The following is a 17,802-nucleotide window of genomic DNA, read 5'->3' as shown; positions in this document are numbered from 1 at the left end:
TGAGACCCCACAACACCTCTTACGGGTGGGCTCGAACCACCAACCTTTCGATTAAGAGCTGGACGCGCTAATTACTGCGCCACGGAAGCCCAAAAATTAAATGTTCGTCAGGTATTGTGGAAAAACTCTGACATTTTACGTAACATCTGAGACGTCACAACACCGCTCCCGGATGGGCTCGAACCACCAACCTTTCGGTTAACAGCCGAACGCGCTAGCCATTGCGCCACGGATGCCCAAAAATTAAATGGTTGTCAGGTATTTTTGAAAAGTTACGACTTTTCACGCTTCATCTGAGACCCCACAAATCCTCTCTCGTTTGGGCTCGAACCACCAACCTTTCGGTTAACAGCTGAACGCACTAACCATTGCGCCACGGAAGCCCAAAAATTAAATGGTCGTCAGGTATTGTAGAAAAACTTTGGCTATTTACGTTACATTTGAGATCCAAAAACACCGCTCCCGGGTGGGCTCGAACCACCAAGCTATTGGTTAACAGCCTAACGCGCTAACCATTGAGCCACGAAAGATCAGAAAATAAATGGTTATCACGTATTATGGAAAAATTTTGACTTTTCACGCTACATCTGAGACCTAACAACACCTCTCCCGGGTGGGCTCGAACCACCAACCTTTCGGTTAACAGCCGAATGCGCTAACCATTCGCCACGGACGCCCAAAAATTAAATGGTCGTCAGGTATTGTGGAAAAATTTTGGCTATTTACGTTACATTTGAGATCCAAAAACACCGCTCCCGGGTGGGCTCGAACCACCAACCTATTGGTTAACAGCCGAACGCGCTAACCATTGAGCCACGAAAGATCAGAAAATAAATGGTTATCACGTATTATGGAAAAAGTTTGACTTTTCACGCTACATCTGAGACCTCACAACACCGCTCCCGGATGGGCTCGAACCACCAACCTTTCGATTAACAGCCGAACGCGCTAACCATTGAGCCACGGAAGCTCAGAAATTGAATGGTTGTCACGTATTGTGGAAAAGTTTTGACTTTTTACGCTACATCTGAGACCCCACATCACCTCTTCCGGGTGGGCTCGAACCACCAACCTTTCGATTAACAGCTGAACGCGCTAACCATTGCGCCACGGAAGCCCAAAAATTAAATGTTCGTCAGGTATTGTGGAAAAACTCTGACATTTTACGTTACATCTGAGACATCACAACACCGCTCCCGGATGGGCTAGAACCACCAACCTATTGGTTAACAGCCGAACGCGCTAACCATTGAGCCACGGAAGCTCAGAAGTTAAATGGTTGTCAGGTATTGTTGAAAAGTTACGACTTTTCACGCTACATCTGAGACCCCACAAAACCTCTCTCGTTTGGGCTCGAACCACCAACCTTTCGGTTAACAGCTGAACGCGCTGACCATTGCGCCACTGAAGCCCAAAAATTAAATTTTCGTCAGGTATTGAGGTAAAACTTTGACTTTTTACTTCACATCTGAGGCCTCACAACACCGCTCCCGGATGGGCTCGAACCACCAACCTTTCGGTTAACAGCCGAATGCGCTAACCATTGAGCCACGAAAGCTCAGAAAATAAATGGTTGTCATGTATTGTGGAAAAGTTTTGACTTTTTACGCTACATATGAGACCCAACAACACCTCTCCCGGGTGGGCTCGAACCACCAAACTTTCGATTAACAGCTGAACGCGCTAACCATTGCGCCACGCAAGCCCAACAATTAAATGTTCGTCAGGTATTGTGGAAAAACTCTGACATTTTACGTTACATCTGAGACGTCACAACACTTCTCCCGGATAGGCTCGAACCACCAACCAATTGGTTAACAGCCGAACGCGCTAACCATTGAGCCACAGAAGCTCAGAAATTAAATGGTTGTTAGGTTTTGTGGATAAGTTATGACTTTTTACGTTACATCTTAGACCCTACAACACCTCTCCCAGGTGGGCTCGAACCACCATCCTTTCGGTTAACAGCCGAACGCGCTAACCATTGCGCCAAGGAAGCCCAAAAATTAAATGGTTGTCACGTATTGTGGAAAAGTTTTGACTTTTAACGCTACATCTGAGACCCCACAACACCTCTTACGGGTGGGCTCGAACCACCAACCTTTCGATTAAGAGCTGGACGCGCTAATTACTGCGCCACGGAAGCCCAAAAATTAAATGTTCGTCAGGTATTGTGGAAAAACTCTGACATTTTACGTAACATCTGAGACGTCACAACACCGCTCCCGGATGGGCTCGAACCACCAACCTTTCGGTTAACAGCCGAACGCGCTAGCCATTGCGCCACGGATGCCCAAAAATTAAATGGTTGTCAGGTATTTTTGAAAAGTTACGACTTTTCACGCTTCATCTGAGACCCCACAAATCCTCTCTCGTTTGGGCTCGAACCACCAACCTTTCGGTTAACAGCTGAACGCACTAACCATTGCGCCACGGAAGCCCAAAAATTAAATGGTCGTCAGGTATTGTAGAAAAACTTTGGCTATTTACGTTACATTTGAGATCCAAAAACACCGCTCCCGGGTGGGCTCGAACCACCAAGCTATTGGTTAACAGCCTAACGCGCTAACCATTGAGCCACGAAAGATCAGAAAATAAATGGTTATCACGTATTATGGAAAAATTTTGACTTTTCACGCTACATCTGAGACCTAACAACACCTCTCCCGGGTGGGCTCGAACCACCAACCTTTCGGTTAACAGCCGAATGCGCTAACCATTCGCCACGGACGCCCAAAAATTAAATGGTCGTCAGGTATTGTGGAAAAATTTTGGCTATTTACGTTACATTTGAGATCCAAAAACACCGCTCCCGGGTGGGCTCGAACCACCAACCTATTGGTTAACAGCCGAACGCGCTAACCATTGAGCCACGAAAGATCAGAAAATAAATGGTTATCACGTATTATGGAAAAAGTTTGACTTTTCACGCTACATCTGAGACCTCACAACACCGCTCCCGGATGGGCTCGAACCACCAACCTTTCGATTATCAGCCGAACGCGCTAACCATTGAGCCACGGAAGCTCAGAAATTGAATGGTTGTCACGTATTGTGGAAAAGTTTTGACTTTTTACGCTACATCTGAGACCCCACATCACCTCTTCCGGGTGGGCTCGAACCACCAACCTTTCGATTAACAGCTGAACGCGCTAACCATTGCGCCACGGAAGCCCAAAAATTAAATGTTCGTCAGGTATTGTGGAAAAACTCTGACATTTTACGTTACATCTGAGACATCACAACACCGCTCCCGGATGGGCTAGAACCACCAACCTATTGGTTAACAGCCGAACGCGCTAACCATTGAGCCACGGAAGCTCAGAAGTTAAATGGTTGTCAGGTATTGTTGAAAAGTTACGACTTTTCACGCTACATCTGAGACCCCACAAAACCTCTCTCGTTTGGGCTCGAACCACCAACCTTTCGGTTAACAGCTGAACGCGCTGACCATTGCGCCACTGAAGCCCAAAAATTAAATTTTCGTCAGGTATTGAGGTAAAACTTTGACTTTTTACTTCACATCTGAGGCCTCACAACACCGCTCCCGGATGGGCTCGAACCACCAACCTTTCGGTTAACAGCCGAATGCGCTAACCATTGAGCCACGAAAGCTCAGAAAATAAATGGTTGTCACGTATTGTGGAAAAGTTTTGACTTTTTACGCTACATATGAGACCCAACAACACCTCTCCCGGGTGGGCTCGAACCACCAAACTTTCGATTAACAGCTGAACGCGCTAACCATTGCCCCACGCAAGCCCAACAATTAAATGTTCGTCAGGTATTGTGGAAAAACTCTGACATTTTACGTTACATCTGAGACGTCACAACACTTCTCCCGGATAGGCTCGAACCACCAACCAATTGGTTAACAGCCGAACGCGCTAACCATTGAGCCACAGAAGCTCAGAAATTAAATGGTTGTTAGGATTTGTGGATAAGTTATGACTTTTTACGTTACATCTTAGACCCTACAACACCTCTCCCAGGTGGGCTCGAACCACCATCCTTTCGGTTAACAGCCGAACGCGCTAACCATTGCGCCAAGGAAGCCCAAAAATTAAATGGTTGTCACGTATTGTGGAAAAGTTTTGACTTTTAACGCTACATCTGAGACCCCACAACACCTCTTCCGGGTGGGCTCAAACCACCAACCTTTCGATTAAGAGCTGGACGCGCTAATTACTGCGCCACGGAAGCCCAAAAATTAAATGTTCGTCAGGTATTGTGGAAAAACTCTGACATTTTACGTAACATCTGAGACGTCACAACACCGCTCCCGGATGGGCTCGAACCACCAACCTTTCGGTTAACAGCCGAACGCGCTAGCCATTGCGCCACGGACGCCCAAAAATTAAATGGTTGTCAGGTATTGTTGAAAAGTTACGACTTTTCACGCTACATCTGAGACCCCACAAATCCTCTCTCGTTTGGGCTCGAACCACCAACCTTTCGGTTAACAGCTGAACGCACTAACCATTGCGCCACGGAAGCCCAAAAATTAAATGGTCGTCAGGTATTGTAGAAAAACTTTGGCTATTTACGTTACATTTGAGATCCAAAAACACCGCTCCCGGGTGGGCTCGAACCACCAAGCTATTGGTTAACAGCCGAACGCGCTAACCATTGAGCCACGAAAGACCAGAAAATAAATGGTTATCACGTATTATGGAAAAAGTTTGACTTTTCACGCTACATCTGAGACCTCACAACACCTCTCCCGGGTGGGCTCGAACCACCAACCTTTCGATTAACAGCTGAACGCGCTAACCATTGCGCCACGGAAGCCCAAAAATTAAATGCTCGTCAGGTATTGTGGAAAAACTCTCACATTTTACGTTACATCTGAGACGTCACAACACCGCTCCCGGGTGGGCTCGAACCACCAACCTTTCGGTTAACAGCTGAACGCGCTGACCATTGCGCCACTGAAGCCCAAAAATTAAATTTTCGTCAGCTATTGAGGTAAAACTTTGACTTTTTACTTCACATCCGAGACCTCACAACACCGCTCCCGCATGGGATCGAACCACCAACCTTTCGATTGACAGCCGAACGCGCTAACCATTGAGCCACGGAAGCTCAGAAATTAAATGGTTGTCAGGTATTGTGGAAAAACTCTGACATTTTACGTTACATCTGAGACATCACAACACCGCTCCCGGATGGGCTAGAACCTCCAACCTATAGGTTAACAGCCGAACGCGCTAACCATTGAGCCACGGAAGCCCAGAAATTAAATGGTTGTCAGGTATTGTTGAAAAGTTACGACTTTTCAAGCTACATCTGAGACCCCACAAAACCTCTCTCGTTTGGGCTCGAACCACCAACCTTTCGGTTAACAGCTGAACGCGCTGACCATTGCGCCACTGAAGCCCAAAAATTAAATTTTCGTCAGGTATTGAGGTAAAACTTTGACTTTTTACTTCACATCTGAGGCCTCAAAACACCGCTACCGGATGGGCTCGAACCACCAACCTTTCGGTTAACAGCCGAACGCGCTAACCATTGCGCCACGGACGCCCAAAAAAAATGGTCGTCAGGTATTGCGGAAAAACTTTGGCTATTTACGTTACATTTGAGATCCAAAAACACCGCTCCCGGGTGGGCTCGAACCACCAAGCTATTGGTTAACAGCCGAACGCGCTAACCATTGAGCCACGAATGATCAGAAAATAAATGGTTATCACGTATTATGGAAAAAGTTTGACTTTTCACGCTTCATCTGAGACCTCACAACACCTCTCCCGGGTGGGCTCGAATACCAACCTTTCGATTAACAGCTGAACGCGCTAACCATTGCGCCACGGAAGCCCAAAAATTAAATGCTCGTCAGGTATTGTGGAAAAACTCTGACATTTTACGTTACATCTGAGACGTCACAACACCGCTCCCGGGAGGGCTCGAACCACCAACCTTTCGGTTAACAGCTGAACGCGCTGACCATTGCGCCACTGAAGCCCAAAAATTAAATTTTCGTCAGGTATTGAGGTAAAACCTTGTCTTTTTACTTCACATCTGAGACCTCACAACACCGCTCCCGGATGGGCTCGAACCACCAACCTTTCGGTTAACAGCCGAACGCGCTAACCTTTCGCCACGGACGCCCAAAAATGAAATGGTAGTCAGGTATTGTGGAAAAACTTTGGCTATTTACGTTACATTTGAGATCCAAAAACACCGCTCCCGGGTGGGCTCGAACCACCAACCTATTGGTTAACAGCCGAACGCGCTAACCATTGAGCCACGGAAGATCAGAAATTAAATGGTTGTCACGTATTGTGGAAAAGTTTTGACTTTTAACGCTACATCTGAGACCCCACAACACCTCTTCCGGGTGGGCTCGAACCACCAACCTTTCGATTAAGTGCTCGACGCCCTAATTATTGCGCCACGGAAGGCCAAAAATTAAATGTTCGTCAGGTATTGTGGAAAAACTCTGACATTTTACGTAACATCTGAGACGTCACAACACCGCTCCCGGATGGGCTCGAACCACCAACCTTTCGGTTAACAGCCGAACGCGCTAGCCATTGCGCCACGGACGCCCAAAAATTAAATGGTTTACAGGTTTTGTTGAAAAGTTACGACTTTTCACGCTACATCTGAGACCCCACAAAACCTCTCTTTTGGGCTCGAACCACCAACCTTTCGGTTAACAGCTGAACGCGCTAACCATTGCGCCACGGAAGCCCAAAAATTAAATGGTCGTCAGGTATTGTGGAAAAACTTTGGCTATTTACGTTACATTTGAGATCCAAAAACACCGCTCCCGGGTGGGCTCGAACCACCAAGCTATTGGTTAACAGCCGAACGCGCTAACCATTGAGCCACGAAAGATCAGAAAATAAATGGTTATAACGTATTATGGAAAAAGTTTGACTTTTCACGCTACATATGAGACCTCACAACACCTCTCCCGGGTGGGCTCGAACCACCAACCTTTCGATTAACAGCTGAACGCGCTAACCATTGCGCCACGGAAGCCCAAAAAATAAATGCTCGTCAGGTATTGAGGTAAAACTCTGACATTTTACGTTACATCTGAGACATCACAACACCGCTCCCGGATGGGCTAGAACCACCAACCTATTGGTTAACAGCCGAAAGCGCTAACCATTGAGCCACGGAAGCTCAGAAATTAAATGGTTGTCAGGTATTGTTGAAAAGTTACGACTTTTCACGCTACATCTTAGACCCCACAAAACCTCTCTCGTTTGGGCTCGAACCACCAACCTTTCGGTTAACAGCTGAACGCGCTGACCATTGCGCCACTGAAGCCCAAAAATTAAATGTTCGTCAGGTATTGTGGAAAAACTCTGACATTTTACGTTACATCTGAGACGTCACAACACTTCTCCCGGATGGGCTCGAACCACCAACCTATTGGTTAATAGCCGAACGCGCTAACCATTGCGCCACTGAAGCCCAAAAATTAAATTTTCGTCAGGTATTGAGGTAAAACTCTGACATTTTACGTTACATCTGAGACGTCACAACACTTCTCCCGGATAGGCTCGAACCACCAACCAATTGGTTAACAGCCGAACGCGCTAACCATTGAGCCACAGAAGCTCAGAAATTAAATGGTTGTTAGGTTTTGTGGATAAGTGTGACATTATGCTTTGTATTATTAGTAGGCCAGTTTATGAACAGCCCCATATTAGCTTAATGTCTATTATTTATCTAATCTCTCGTGTATAAAAAGGCCCCCTCTCTGTGTTAAAAATTCAGTCTATCTCGGATCTCGATCATATATAAATCATTGTAAATAAAACCATAGTTTTAAAGTATCAACTCCTGTGTAGTCGTACAAACACACAACATGGTGTCAGAAGTTCGTTAATGTGGTATTTAGTCGCGCGATATCACGGTTAGCTTTAATTCGTTAATCAGTAATCGACTAGATTTGCGGTCTACCTCGACACGGAAAATGCAGAACGCCGCAGCCTTTCAAGTGCAACCGCCTTGCCAATTCAACTTTTCGAATTCCAATGAGAGGCCCCGATGGAGGAGGAGGTTCGAGAGATTCAGATCCGCGTCCGGTCTTAGTTCCAAGACAGGAGAGGAACAAGTCAACGCGTTAATATACATGATGGGCGACAAAGCTGATGACGTATTCTTGTCATTTACGTTTGCCACCGATGCAGAGAAGTCTGACTTCAATGTCGTTATGAATAAATTCGAAGGACATTTCATTCTCCGGAGGAACGTTATCTACGAGCGAGCAACCTTCAACTCACGAGTTCAGCAAGATGGCGAACCGGTAGAAGAGTTTATCACCGCGTGTCGAGCCCAGATTGAGAAATGTGCCTACGGAACTCTCCAAGACGAATTGCTGAGAGACCGAATAGTAGTCGGGGTGCGAGACAAAGCCCTGTCGGAAAAAATGCAATTAGACGGAAACCTTACACTGGAGAAACCGATCTCAACCGCCCGCCATGCCGAAGAAGTTCGCCGACAACAACAAGAATTAAACGCAGGAAGTTATAAAAACGGAACTCCGGCTGTTGTCGAAAAGCTTGGCTCTCGAAACACCTCTCAGACGAAGGAGAACAGGCGACCAAGAGCAACTCATCCTTCAAGACCAATTCAACGCGATCACAAGGTTACTTCAGATACCTGCAAGAAATGCGGAATGTTCGAGAAACACAATCGAGAGCGATGCCCAGCATATAGAGCAGTTTGCAGGAAGTGTAAGAAGATTGGCCGCTACGAGCGTGTGTGTCAAAGGTTAACCACCAACTACAATCGTGAGGTCACATCGCAAATGATCTCTGTGGATGATGATGACTCAACGCCAATGGATACGTTCTTGGGAAAAGTCAGCAGCGACGAGATACAAGATCGTTGGATGGTAAACATTAGGATTAATGCAAAACAAGTTCAATTCAAGATAGATACCGGCGCGGACGTTTGCGTATTACCAGACTCGCTGTACAAGGCGAAATTTCAAGACTTAGCACTGAATAAATCTGACCGACGTCTGTTTGGACCAGGGAAGACCTTGATTAACTGCAAAGGTTTCATTGAAGCCTACCTGTCAAGTAGAGATACCACCATCCATGACAAGGTCTATGTCATCGACCAATTGCAAGTTCCACTTCTAAGCCTCAGAGCAAGTGAAGACCTGAAAATAGTTCAAAGAATCGATGAGCTGCAACTCACGGAGACGAGTATAAGACCAAAGGACCATTATCCTCAACTATTTACCGGCTTAGGACGAGTCAAACGAAGCTACAAACTGAAGCTGAAACCGAACGCAGTACCGTATGCAGTGACGACTCCACGTCGAGTTGCGATTCCTTTGATGTCACAAGTCGAAGCTGAATTGAAACGAATGGTGGACTTGGGAGTAATCCGGAGAGTCGAGGACCCCACAGACTGGTGCGCTCCCATGGTGGTCGTGAGAAAGGATTCTGGCGAATTAAGGATATGCGTGGATTATACGCAACTGAATAACTACGTACAACGTGAACGGTACCAGATACCGGCTGTAGACCATACGCTTGGACGACTGGCTGGAGCCGAGATCTTCTCAAAACTTGATTGTAATTCCGGTTATTGGCAGATACCGCTACATCCGGACTCCATATTACTTACGACTTTCATGACGCCATTTGGAAGATATTGCTGCAATTGCCTGCCCTTTGGTTTAACATCTGCATCCGAGCACTACCAAAGCCAAATGTCTTCGTATATTGAAGGCGTCAAGAACACAGTTTGTCATCAGGACGACATTCTAGTATGGGGCAAGGACATGGCCGAACATGATGAAAACCTAAAGGAAGTTCTCGAAAGATTGAAAGACCAAGGAGTCACGCTCAATGAAAGGAAATGCCTCTTTGGAGTCAAAATTCAAATTCAAATTCAAAATGTTTATTTTTTACTTATCATTACATATACAGTTTGCTACGGGGCTAAGTCACATTGTGACTTGTAAGCCCCGTGCCTATCTGCTTAATTTAATACAACAATTTAATTTAAAATATAGATTTAACAATGGTGTATTATAATAATTAGTGTTAAAGATTCATGAAAAAAGAATTAATGAATTTATGTTATATCCACTTAAAATTGAACAGTGGCGTGGTATATTATAAAAAATTTAACAAAAGGATCAAGTTTTTGGGGCACGTAATAGACAGTGCCGGGATCAGTCCAGACGAGGAGAAGGTTCGAGCCATAGTCGAGATGAAATCACCATCTGATGTCGCAGAGCTACGTCGTCTATTAGGAATGGTAAATTATCTTGGAAAGTTCATTCCCCGAATGGCCGAGCAGCTTAAACCACTAAGTAGTCTATTGAGCACCAAGAACAGCTGGATTTGGGGCCCAAGTCAAGAAATGGCCTTCAAATACCTCAAGACGACACTCACAAGCAAGCCTGTTTTGGGTATCTTCGATCCAAGGAAGCCAACAGTAGTATCCGCCGATGCGTCAAGCTATGGGATTGGAGCAATACTTCGACAAGAACAAGCCAATGGAACTTACAAAGTCATTGCCTATGCCTCGAAGACGTTATCCTCGACAGAACAACGCTATGCGCAGATCGAGAACGAGGCGTATGCATTAACGTGGGCATGCCAGCGATTTGAGGATTTCATAACGGGTATAACAATAAAGCTTGAAACTGATCATCAGCCCCTTGTTTCCATATTGCATTCGAAACAACTGGACGATTTATCTCCGAGACTGCAAAGGCTACGTTTACGCATGATGCGATACTCGTACAAGGTCTCCTACGTGCCTGGAAAATCCTTAGTTGCCGCTGATACATTGTCTAGAGCTCCGTTGATAGACGTTGACGACAACGAGCTACAACAAGAAATTTCTGCTCACGTACAGTTAGTAATGATGAACCTACCCACTACAGATCCAAAGCTTGCGGAAATTCTTCATAAACAACAGGAAGATGCTACATGCAGAACATTACAACGTTACCTCGAACATGGATGGCCGGAGAAAAAACGCGTACACAGTAGTTGTAATGACTACTTCAGCTACAGGCATGAAATCACCATCCAAGACGGAATCATCATGAAAGGCAGCAGACTGCTCATTCCAAGTTCCATGCGTCCAGAAATAATGGATCGAATTCATCAAGGTCACATGGGAATCGTCAAATGTCGAGAAAGAGCCAAACAATCCGTCTGGTGGCCTGGAATTTCACGGGAAATCGAAGATAAGGTGAAAAGATGCGAACGATGTCTCAAAGAATCAGTCAACTTTCATGAGCCCTTAAAACCAACAAGCTTACCCGAACGACCATGGCAAGCAGTTGCCATAGATATGCTACATCATGGGGGAAAATGGTACCTGGTCATGATGGACTACTACTCAAAATATCTGGAATTGGCTCGAATGAAAGATCAAACTACAAAAACTGTCATCGAGATCATCGAAGATATATTTGCACGACACGGAATTCCAGAGGTGGTCCGCAGCGATAATGGCACTAATTTATCAGCGACAAGAACCTTGGAATTCATCGCATTCTCCAAGAAATATGGATTTCGATCTATCACGAGCAGCCCAAGATATCCTCAAAGTAATGGGTTCGCAGAAGCAGCAGTAAAGACAGCGAAATCCATTTTAAAGAAATCTGACAACATCCCTTTGGCACTGTTGGCGTACCGATCTACACCGACGTCCAATGGTTTCAGTCCAGCACAAATGCTTATGAGTCGCCATCTCCGAACAACGCTCCCATTACCGTCAAACATGCTTGTCCCGACGATCTTATCAGCAGAACGTATCAAAGAAACATCACTAACGCAGAAAAAAACTCCAAAAAGAAATTACGACCAACGCCATAGAGTCAGAGAGCTACACAAATTAGATCTTGGGAAAAGGGTATGGATAACCGATTTACGCAAAGAAGGAACCGTTTTCGAGAAAGCAGAGGAGCCCCGATCATATATAATCGAGACGTCTAAAGGAAGGATTCGAAGAAACCGGTTCCATCTAGTTCCCCTACCGGACAGTCATCAAAATCACGGAATCAAGTCTTTCACTCCGGAATCGAGTATTGGCCCAGAGGACGTCATAGATCCACCAAACATCATTGATCGAGAGGAACCTGTCTCTGAGCCAGCCCACGACAATCATCCATGCAATGCTGAAAACCTTCAAGATACCGACCGAGAGAACTTGCGAGCTGATCCATCTGAGTCCAATACCACGAGGTCACCGGAAAGTACGAATAAGAGAAAGACAAGAAGCAAATTGCCAAAAGACGACAAAGGGACAGTAACACGATCCGGAAGAATCTCAAAGCCATCGACTAAGTTAAATTTATAAAACGCATTCTTATTTGTATAAAAAAAGGGGATGTGACATTATGCTTTATATTATTAGTAGGCCAGTTTATGAACAGCCCCATATTAGCTTAATGTCTATTATTTATCTAATCTCTCGTGTATAAAAAGGCCCCCTCTCTGTGTTAAAAATTCAGTCTACCTCGGACCTCGATCATGTATAAATCATTGTAAATAAAACCATAGTTTTAAAGTATCAACTCCTGTGTAGTCGTACAAACACACAACAATAAGTTATGACTTTTTACGTTACATCTGAGACCCTACAACACCTCTCCCAGGTGGGCTCGAACCACCATCCTTTCGGTTAACAGCCGAACGCGCTAACCATTGCGCCAAGGAAGCCCAAAAATTAAATGGTAGTCAGGTATTGTGGAAAAACTTTGGCTTTCTACGTTACATTTGAGATCCCACAACACCGCTCCCGGGTGGGCTCGAACCACCAACCTTTCGATTAACAGCTGGACGCGCTAATTATTGCGCCACGGAAGCCCAAAAATTAAATGTTCGTCAGGTATTGTGGAAAAACTCTGACATTTTACGTAACATCTGAGACGTCACAACACCGCTCCCGGATGGGCTCGAACCACCAACCTTTCGGTTAACAGCCGAACGCGCTAACCATTGCGCCATGGACGCCCAAAAAAAAATGGTCGTCAGGTATTGTGGAAAAACTTTGGCTTTTTACGTTAAATTAGAGATCCCACAACACCGCTCCCGGGTGGGCTGGAACCACCAACCTTTCGGTTAACAGCCGAACGCGCTAACCATTGCGCAACGGAAGCCCAAATATTAAATGGTCGTCAGGTATTGAGGTAAAACTTTGTCTTTTTACTTCACATCTGAGACCTCACAACACCGCTCCCGGCTGGGCTCGAACCACCACCTTTCGGTTAACAGCCGAACGCGCTAACCATTGCGCCACGGACGCCCAAAAATTAAATGGTCGTCAGGTATTGTGGAAAAACTTTGGCTATTTACGTTACATTTGAGATCCCAAAACACCGCTCCCGGATGGGCTCGAACCACCAACCTTTCGATTAACAGCCGAACGCGCTAACATTGAGCCAGGGAAGCCCAAAAATTAAATGTTCGTCAGGACAATAAATAAAAATGTACCTCAATTTTTAATAACATTTTAAAAATCGACGTTTCACGGCCAAAGAAGCATATTTTGAGTATTTCTACACTATTTTCAAATGTAACCACTGAAACCATTATTTTTATACTTTTTGCTTTAATTCAAGCAATTTAACGATATTCATTCAAAAAACTGTTAAAATTCAATTTTCAATAAGAAATCGTATTCACGGATTTTGTGTCTTGAAGAAGAAAAACCTGCGATTTTTTCGGTACTTTTTTGAATGCATTTTTTTCTGGAGAAATTTTTGACCGAATTCAGCTTAATTCAATATAAAACACTCATTAAAAGTCATTTCATCTCGATTGAACAATAAATAAAAATGTACCTCGATTTTTAATAACATTTTCAAAATCGACGTAACTCGGCCTCAGATATGGCCGTTGCCGAGAGTGCTAGTTAAAAATTCGAATTTAAATTAAGTGAGACAAATTAACCTTCATCTTTATAACCTTGACTTTTTACGTCACATCTGAGACCTCACAACACCGCTCCGGGATGGGGTCGAACCACCAACCTATTGGTTAACAGCCGAACGCGCTAACCATTGAGCCACGGAAGCTCAGAAATTAAATGGTTGTCAGGTATTGTGGAAAACCTTGACTTTTTACGTCACATCTGAGACCTCACAACACCGCTCCCGGATGGGCTCGAACCACCAACCTATTGGTTAAGAGCCGAACGTGCTAACCATTGCGCCACGGAAGCCCAAAAATTAAATGGTCGTCAGGTATTGTGGAAAAACTTTGGCTTTCTACGTTACATTTGAGATCACACAACACCGCTTCCGGGTGGGCTCGAACCACCAACCTATTGGTTAACAGCCGAAGGCGCTAACCATTGCGCCAAGGAAGCCCAAAATTTAAATGCTCGTCAGGTATTGTGTAAAAACCTTGACTTTTTACGTCACATCTGAGACCTCACAACACCGCTCCCGGATGGGCTCGAACCACCAACCTATTGCTTAACAGCCGAACGCGCTAACCATTGCGCCACGGAAGCCCAAAAGCTAAATGCTCGTCAGGTATTGTGCAAAAGCTTGACTTTTTACGTCACATCTGAGACCTCACAACACCGCTCCCGGATGGGCTCGAACCACCAACCTATTGGTTAACAGCCGAACGCGCTAACCATTGTGCCACGGAAGCCCAAAAGTTAAATACTCGTCAGGTATTGTGTAAAAACCTTGACTTCTTACGTCACATCTGAGACCTCACAACACCGCTCCCGGATGGGCTCGAACCACCAACCTATTGGTTAACCGCCGAACGCGCTAACCATTGCGCCACGGAAGCCCAAAAGTTAAATGCTCGTCAGGTATTGTGTAAAAACCTTGACTTTTTACGTCACATCTGAGACCTCACAACACCGCTCCCGGATGGGCTCGAACCACCAACCTATTGGTTAACAGCCGAACGCGCTAACCATTGCGCCACGGAAGCCCAAAAGTTAAATGCTCGTTAGGTATTGTGTAAAAACCTTGACTTTTTACGTCACATCTGAGACCTCACAACACCGCTCCCGGATGGGCTCGAACCACCAACCTATTGGTTAACAGCCGAACGCGCTAACCATTGCGCCACGGAAGCCCAAAAGTTAATTGCTCGTCAGGTATTATGTAAAAACCTTGACTTTTTACGTCACATCTGAGACCTCACAACACCGCTCCCGCATGGGGTCGAACGACCAACCTATTGGTTAACAGCCGAACGCGCTAACCATTGCGCCACGGAAGCCCAAAAATTAAATGGTCGTCATTTATTGTGCAAAAACATTGGCTTTCTACGTTACATTTCAGATCCCTCAACACCGCTCTCGGGTGGGCTCGAACCACCAACCTATTGGTTAACAGCCGAACGCGCTAACCATTGCGCCACGGAAGCCCAAAAGTTAAATGCTCGTCAGGTATTGTGTAAAAACCTTGACTTTTTACGTCACATCTGAGACCTCACAACACCGCTCCCGGATGGGCTCGAACCACCAACCTATTGGTTAACAGCCGAAAGCGCTAACCATTGCGCCACGGAAGCCCAAAAGTTAAATGATCGTTAGGTATTGTGTAAAAACCTTGACTTTTTACGTCACATCTGAGACCTCACAACACCGCTCCCGGATGGGCTCGAACCACCAACCTATTGGTTAACAGCCGAACGCGCTAACCATTGCGCCACGGAAGCCCAAAAGTTAAATGCTCGTCAGGTATTATGTAAAAACCTTGACTTTTTACGTCACATCTGAGACCTCACAACACCGCTCCCGGATGGGGTCGAACCACCAACCTATTGGTTAACAGCCGAACGCGCTAACCATTGAGCCACCGAAGCTCAGAAATTAAATGGTTGTCAGCTATTGTGGAAAAACTTTAGCTTTCTACGTTACATTTGAGACCCCACAACACCTTTCCCGGGTGGGCTCGAACCACCCACCTTTCGATTAACAGCTGAACGCGCTAACCATAGCGCCACGGGAGCCCAAAAATTAAATGCTCGTCAGGTATTGTGGAAAACCTTGACTTTTTACGTCACATCTGAGACCTCACAACACGGCTCCCGGATGGGCTCGAACCACCAACCTATTGTTTAACAGCCGAACGCGCTAACCATTGCGCCACGGAAGCCCAAAAATTAAATGGTCGTCATTTATTGTGCTAAAACTTTGGCTTTCTACGTTACATTTCAGATCCCACAACACCGCTCCCGGGTGGGCTCGAACCACCAACCTATTGGTTAACAGCCGAACGCGCTAACCATTGAGCCACGGAAGCTCCGAAATTAAATGGTTGTCAGGTATTGTGGAAAACCTTGACTTTTTACGTCACATCTGAGACCTCACAACACGGCTCCCGAATGGGCTCGAACCACCAACCTATTGGTTAACAGCCGAACGCGCTAACCATTGCGCCACGGAAGCCCAAAAGCTAAATGCTCGTCAGGTATTGTGCAAAAAACTTGACTTTTTACGTCACATCTGAGACCTCACAACACGGCTCCCGGATGGGGTCGAACCACCAACCTATTGGTTAACAGCCGAACGCGCTAACCATTGCGCCACGGAAGCCCAAAAATTAAATGGTCGTCATTTATTGTGCAAAAACTTTGGCTTTCTACGTTACATTTGAGATCCCACAACACCGCTCCCGGGTGGGCTCGAACCACCAACCTATTGGTTAACAGCCGAACGCGCTAACCATTGAGCCACGGAAGCTCAGAAATTAAATGGTTGTCAGGTATTGTGGAAAAACTTTGGCTTTCTACGTTACATTTGAGATCACACAACACCGCTCCCGGGTGGGCTCGAACCACCAACCTATTGGTTAACAGCCGAACGCGCTAACCATTGCGCCACGGAAGCCCAAAAGCTAAATGCTCGTCAGGTATTGTGCAAAAAACTTGACTTTTTACGTCACATCTGAGACCTCACAACACCGCTCCCGGATGGGCTCGAACCACCAACCTATTGGTTAACAGCCGAACGCGCTAACCATTGCGCCACGGAAGCCCAAAAGTTAAATGCTCGTCAGGTATTGTGTAAAAACCTTGACTTTTTACGTCACATCTGAGACCTCACAACACCGCTCCCGGATGGGCTCGAACCACCAACCTATTGGTTAACAGCCGAACGCGCTAACCATTGAGCCACGGAAGCTCAGATAATTAAATTGTTGTCAGGTATTGTGGAAAAACTTTGGCTTTCTACGTTACATTTGAGACCCCACAACACCTCTCCCGTGTGGGCTCGAACCACCAACCTTTCGGTTAACAGCCGAACGCGCTAACCATTGCGCAACGGAAGCCCAAATATTAAATGGTCGTCAGGTATTGAGGTAAAACTTTGTCTTTTTACTTCACATCTGAGACCTCACAACACCGCTCCCGGCTGGGCTCGAACCACCACCTTTCGGTTAACAGCCGAACGCGCTAACCATTGCGCCACGGACGCCCAAAAATTAAATGGTCGTCAGGTATTGTGGAAAAACTTTGGCTATTTACGTTACATTTGAGATCCCAAAACACCGCTCCCGGATGGGCTCGAACCACCAACCTTTCGATTAACAGCCGAACGCGCTAACATTGAGCCAGGGAAGCCCAAAAATTAAATGTTCGTCAGGACAATAAATAAAAATGTACCTCAATTTTTAATAACATTTTAAAAATCGACGTTTCACGGCCAAAGAAGCATATTTTGAGTATTTCTACACTATTTTCAAATGTAACCACTGAAACCATTATTTTTATACTTTTTGCTTTAATTCAAGCAATTTAACGATATTCATTCAAAAAACTGTTAAAATTCAATTTTCAATAAGAAATCGTATTCACGGATTTTGTGTCTTGAAGA

General features: G+C 45.5%; 3 non-coding genes across 3 annotated transcripts; all 3 read right to left on the bottom strand.

Moving 5' to 3' along the window:
- Window positions 1-2,954: 2,954 nt before the first annotated feature.
- On the bottom strand, window positions 2,955-3,027 carry TRNAI-GAU (transfer RNA isoleucine (anticodon GAU)). Its single transcript has one exon. It is a non-coding gene; the product is annotated as a tRNA-Ile (tRNA).
- A 1,985-nt stretch (window positions 3,028-5,012) lies between these two features.
- On the bottom strand, window positions 5,013-5,085 carry TRNAD-GUC (transfer RNA aspartic acid (anticodon GUC)). The gene has a single exon. It is a non-coding gene; the product is annotated as a tRNA-Asp (tRNA).
- A 9,014-nt stretch (window positions 5,086-14,099) lies between these two features.
- Window positions 14,100-14,172, bottom strand: TRNAK-CUU (transfer RNA lysine (anticodon CUU)). The gene has a single exon. It is a non-coding gene; the product is annotated as a tRNA-Lys (tRNA).
- Window positions 14,173-17,802: the final 3,630 nt, after the last annotated feature.

This window comes from Phalangium opilio, unplaced genomic scaffold, assembly GCF_054372755.1.
Source record: "Phalangium opilio isolate 3A_F unplaced genomic scaffold, DU_Popi_V2 ptg001675l_1, whole genome shotgun sequence".
Lineage (NCBI taxonomy): Eukaryota > Metazoa > Arthropoda > Arachnida > Opiliones > Phalangiidae > Phalangium > Phalangium opilio.
This window is presented reverse-complemented; position numbering and strand designations above follow the sequence as displayed.